This window comes from Phyllostomus hastatus, unplaced genomic scaffold (assembly GCF_019186645.2).
Source record: "Phyllostomus hastatus isolate PE091 unplaced genomic scaffold, TTU_PhHast_1.1 phas_contig_563, whole genome shotgun sequence".
NCBI lineage: Eukaryota > Metazoa > Chordata > Mammalia > Chiroptera > Phyllostomidae > Phyllostomus > Phyllostomus hastatus.
Genome location: NW_025333911.1, coordinates 5,443 through 11,193, shown reverse-complemented (window position 1 = coordinate 11,193; position 5,751 = coordinate 5,443). Strand labels below are relative to the sequence as shown.

The 5,751-nt window shown below is 36.9% G+C and overlaps 1 pseudogene; it reads right to left on the bottom strand.

Annotated features, from left to right (window-relative positions):
- Window positions 1–2,454: 2,454 nt before the first annotated feature.
- Window positions 2,455–4,675, bottom strand: LOC123824422 (annotated as a pseudogene).
- Window positions 4,676–5,751: the final 1,076 nt, after the last annotated feature.

Here is a 5,751-nt window from a genome sequence, read left to right as displayed (position 1 = left end):
GGCCAGGAAAGAGAAGGCAAGATGGTTTATTAGGGTATGAACCCGCCATCTTCTTGGATTACAGGCCATCTGAATAAAGCACCCATAAAAGATTCAATCACTGTCATTGCTTATTGGATTTGGTAGTGACAGGCAGCCCAAATGCCGGTGTCTTTTCTGGTTACAGTATGTGCTCTAACCAGAGATCAAACCCCCAACCTTGGTGTACTGGATATAATTCTCTATCTAACTGACCTACCTGGCTGGGACTGGTTTCACACTTTTTTTTTAGTTACCTGATTAAAATGAATTCTTTTTATTGGCTTGCTTATTTCTTTTTTATTGTGACTTCTGGGTTTTAAAATTACTGCAAATGGAAGACTAATGTTGACTTGTGTGTATGTGTCAGTGGTGGGGTCAGGTGAATATGAAATGATGAACAAAGCAGAAACAGGATAGTAAATGATTTTTGGAGAAGAGATATGGGCACATTATAGTTTCTTTCTCTGGGAAATTGCATTAAGTGCTTTAATATTCAAATTCTAAGGTCACCCAAAAGCAAAGAGAGGAGCATGTTTGAGTACTAGTCAAACTTGTTAGTTTTTATTTCCCATAAAAGGCATTTTTCCTGGGAATAGCTGCAGAAAAGTCATTTTCCACAGTGGCTGATTTTAAAACTAACAAAGTTTTTAATATCGTATTAGCTGATTTGGATAATTTAGCATTAAAGTGAACTAAAAGCATATTGAGTGCTTATCGTGAGAAAGAGAATTTCACTGTTCTCTTTTAACATTAGATCTATTTAGTAATGTTATTTCTCTTTCTCACTGTTTTTCCTCATGAACAGAAACATAAGAAATGCAGTCACTAATGTTAAGGGGCCCTAAAGCTGAGAGATCACTGGGGAAGTTGGTTTTATTCACCTTCACACCCAGATGGAACGTGAACTTTTCAACTGTGCAAGCCACAAACCACTATATCCTGTTGGAGTTCTCAGAATGAGGCTTATTTCACTGAACTCCAACCAAGCAGCTAACATAATGACCTATCCTATATACACTAATGTTATTTCTGCCTACACCAGTCATAATTCTTTTAAAACAAGTCATGTAAGCCTGTGGTTTTGTCTTTATAAATTCTCCTTTCTTCCACATCCCTCTGCACCCAAAGCACTTTCCAGGTTCCTTGTGAAATTGTGTCTCCAGGGTTCAAATTTGTAAGACCCCAAATAAACTTTTTGTTTGATTTGTACCCTCAGTTCATTCTTGTTTGACACCTCAAACTATAACCACCTAAAGCACTTGTTTTTCTATTATTATCTTTGAAGGTGACTGAAATTTAAACATGTAAGAATATATACACAATTTTTATAAATAAATTCTGGTTTTGCAGGTGGTCTCCCCACATATATGATCAAGAAATTTGTGAAGATTGAATAAGAAAATTATTATATTTGTATAAACTTGTTTTTGTATAGTGAAGATTGAATAGCTTTTTCAGTGAGTTGACGTGAGGAACAAAGAGGATATAATGGGGCCTGGCCTAGTGTGTTACCACTAAGACTTACCTTTTTCCTACTTTTTTCCCTTAGTATAGGAGCACAGATGTTTTCTAGTGGGCAAGAGGTTATGTTGTTCTCTTTTCCTGCTTTACTGAGAAATAATTGACATACAAGACTGTATACATTTAAGGCATACAGCATGATATTTGAATTTACAAATATTGTGAAATGATTACCACAATAATTTCAGCTAACATCCATCATTTCATATAGATATAAAAAAATAGAAAAGATAAAGAATAAGAAAAATACTTTCTCCTTGTGATGAGAACTCTTAGAATTTACTTTCATAACAACTTCTTTTTATATAGCACATAGCAGGGTCAGCTATAATCATCATGTTGTACATTATATTTCTAGTACTTATGTACCTTATAACTGAAAGTTTGTACCTTTTGACTACCTTTCCCCAATTCCTCCTCCCCACTCCACCTCTGGTAACTGCAAGTATGATCTCTTCTTCTATGAATTTTTTTCAGGTTCCACATATAAACACGACCAAATGCTTTCCAGATTTATCCATGATGTCACAGATGGAAGGATTTCCTTGCTTTTTTATGGCTGAATAATATTCAATTCCATAACTTCTTTATTCATTCATCCATCAGTGGACACTTACATTGTGTCCACATCTTGGTTATTGGAAATAAGGCTGCTATAATGATGGAGGTACAGATATCTTCTCAAGTTAGTGTTTTGTTTCCTTTGGATATATTCCTAGAAATGGAATTGCTGGATTATATGGTATTTTTTTTAAAGTGCATCTTCTTTGTTTTGCATACTTTAATTCCAGAACAAAATAAACAAAAAAAAATTGTCATACACAACATCCAAGTCCTGTGTCAAATGTGGGAAGCGAAGCCTTGAGGCCCTTGATTCCTGCCCGAGGCAGAAAGATGGGATAGAAAAAAACACTAGACATCAGCAGAGGAAATCAGCTGGAGCCACTCAGGGCTTCTGGGGAGCCATGGAGATACTGTACAGAGGGAACAAGGTCTGCAGATAGAGACTCTTACTCTACTTCTTCCTTGTGAGAGAGAGGCATTCTCATCATCCTCAAGGGGGTAGTTCTCCTTGGGAAGAGAAGCACTGGGTTCTTTTGCTGTCACTTCATTTTCATCAGTGCCTAGACCTAGCTTGATCATGTGGTAGATGCAGTTGGAGTGGATCTGGGGATGCTTAAGTGAGAAGTCAGAAGACCACAGTGAAATTTCAAGAGCAGCACCACAAGTTCTTGACGGCTTTGTCATTATCATCTGCCTCTGCCTTCTGCTGCAGAGTCTGCACAATAGGGTGGTTGAGGTTGATCTCCAGGTGCTTTTTGGCCATTGTAGAGCTGATCATACAGTTGTCCTGAGGAGCCTGGGCTTTCATGATATGCTCCATGTGGGCTGTTCAGTCACAAGTGCTGGTCACAATGCAGCACAATGAAGAAACAGTGGGAGAGTTTTTCTCAACCTTCTTTTCAAGATTTCTTTCATGAATTTGCAGACATTTTCAAACTTTGCCTTATTGCCTTCTATTTAGTTATCCTCTTCATCCTCAGGTAGGTTCAGGTCCTCCTTGTTAACTAAGACCAGGGTCTTCTCATTAAAATCCTTGAGTTGCTGCATGTAGTACTACTCATTCTTAGGCTTCATCATATATAAGGTATATACTACCTAGTAGCCCACTTCTGCACTGGCTTCATTAAAGCAGAGTGGAAACCTGCTCTTTGCTATTAACAGTGATGTAATAGATGTAAGTCTGGGTCTCCTTTCTGTGAGATGCATACTGTGAAAGAGAAGTCATTTCATACCCAGACTACAGAGTGTGATAGCACAGAAGCTCATAAAAGTATTGGTGCTTAGTAGAGTTCTCATGGATTCCAAGCTCGTAGAATTTATGTATAGTTCTCTTTATCTTCTGTCAGCTCAGAGAAGGTCTCAGGGCAGTTCTTAACAATATTTTTGTGAATGACCTTCAAGGTTTTGTTCTGCTGCAGCATTTCTCCAGAGATGTTCAGGGGTAGATCTTCAGAGTCAACTACACCATGGATCAAGTTGAGATATTCTGGTATCAACTTGCCACATCTATTCATGATAAACACAGATAGGACATAGAGTTTGATGTTCTTCATCTTGTTGTTGTTCTCGAAGAAGTCAAAAGGAGCCCTATGGGGTGAATAACAATGCCCTGAATTCCAACTGACCTCCTACAGAGAAGTGCTTGACTGCCAAGTGGTTTTCCAGTCATTGGTAAGCCTCTTGTAGAATTCCATATTCTTCCTGCGTGATACCATCAGTGTTTCTGGTACAAATTGTCTTGGTCTTGTTTAGTTCTTCCTGACTGATATATTTCTCCTTAAACTTTTTTGTTTTCTTTTTTTATCCTTAGCACTATTACTCCTCAACTGAGCCTACGTCTTCAATCTTGGCTTTCTGTCATCAATTTTATCTTCCTCTTCTTTCTCACCTTTCTTCATCATTGTTGATTTTTTTTCTCTCATTCTTCTCCAACTAAAGTGTGATTGGATAACCTATGAACTGTGACTGCTTCTTTACCACTTCTTTTACCAACTTCTCTAAGTATTCTGTTTGGCATTCTTTAAGGTAGGGGATCATTTTGGTACCCCAGCCAGTGGTCTCACTGTGGTTAGCTGGTATAGCAAAGGAACCCCCAGCAGAAGATTCTCAGGTATATTGCTCATAATTTTTGTGCTTTGAAATTACAACTACTTTCTCTATAACCAGGTAAGAAGAATAAAAACCAAAATCAACTTGTCCAATCATAGAGATGTCTGTGCCAGGTTGAAGAGCATTCATAAGTGCCTTGGTACCAGACTTGTCAATGGTTCACAGGTAATTTATGAGATTAGCTTTGGTCAGGCCAAAGCCTTTGCCCACCAAGTCTAGGGTGTGTTCCCAGAGATCAGAGAGTATCACAATGTTCAGCTCCTTACCACTGTCCCACTTGTAAGGGTCACTCATAGTGTATCTTGTCCAAGGGCATCAGAAGCATTACTGATTAACTTTAGGATGGAAATTTTCTTGGTGGAATAGAAGGTATTTATAATGATTAACATGAGTTGGGTAATTTCTTTCTGAAAGGCAAAAGTCCACATGTTTCCACACCATGATTCACTTCCTCAGGCACCTTGAAGGTGAAGAGATGCAAGTACTAGAGAGAAGGTAGGCAGGGACTGTGTCCTGCTGACATGTTGCATGAAACATGTGGTATTTCTATAGTTATTGTTTGAGGATCCTACAAACTCTTTTCCATAGCAGATGTACCAATTTACCAAATTTTGTGGATATTACAGTGCACAAAAGTTCCCTTTCACTACATCCACACCCAGCATTTGTTATTTCTTGTCTTTTTGATGATAACCATTCTAACATACGATCTCATTGTGGTTTTAATTTTTGCATTTCCCTAAAGAATAGTGATGTTGAGCATCTTTCCATGTATCTGCTGGCCTTTCATATATCTTTTTTTGGGGGGAGGAAATGTTTATTCAGGTCTTTTCCTGTTTCTAAATTGGATTATTTTATTTTTATTGCTATTGAGTTGTATAATATTATATTTTAGGAATTAAACCTTTATCAGATATATGGCTTGCACATATTTTTTTCCCATTGTGTAGGTTTTTTTTTCACTTTGTTGATGGTTTCATTTGCTGTGTGGCAACTTTTTAGTGTGATGTAGTCCCACTTGTTTATTTTATATTTTGTGGCTGTGCTTTAAGCATCAATTCAAAAAAATTATGAAAATTCATGTCAAGGACATTTATTTTTATGTTTTTTTCTAGGAGTGTCATGGTTTCAGGTGCTACATTAAAGTCTTTAAGAAATTTCAAGTTAATTATTATGAGTGGTATAAAATAGGAGTTCAGTTCTTTTACATGTGAATATCCAATTATGCTAGCATTATTTATTGAAGAAACTGTTTTTTCTCCATTCAGTATTTTTGTCTCCCTTATCAAATGTTAGTTGACCATATATACTTGGATTTATTTCTGAATTCTTGATTCTATTTTGTTGGTCACTTTTCTGTTTTGTAATTCCATTACCATACTGTTTTGATTACTATAGCTTTATAGTATAGGTTGAAATCTGGAAGTGTGATGCCTACTTCTTTGTTCTTTTTTTCCTCAGGATTTCTTTGGCTATTCATAGTTTTCTGTGCTTCCACTAAATTTTAGGAGTGTTTTTTCTACTTCTGATAAAATG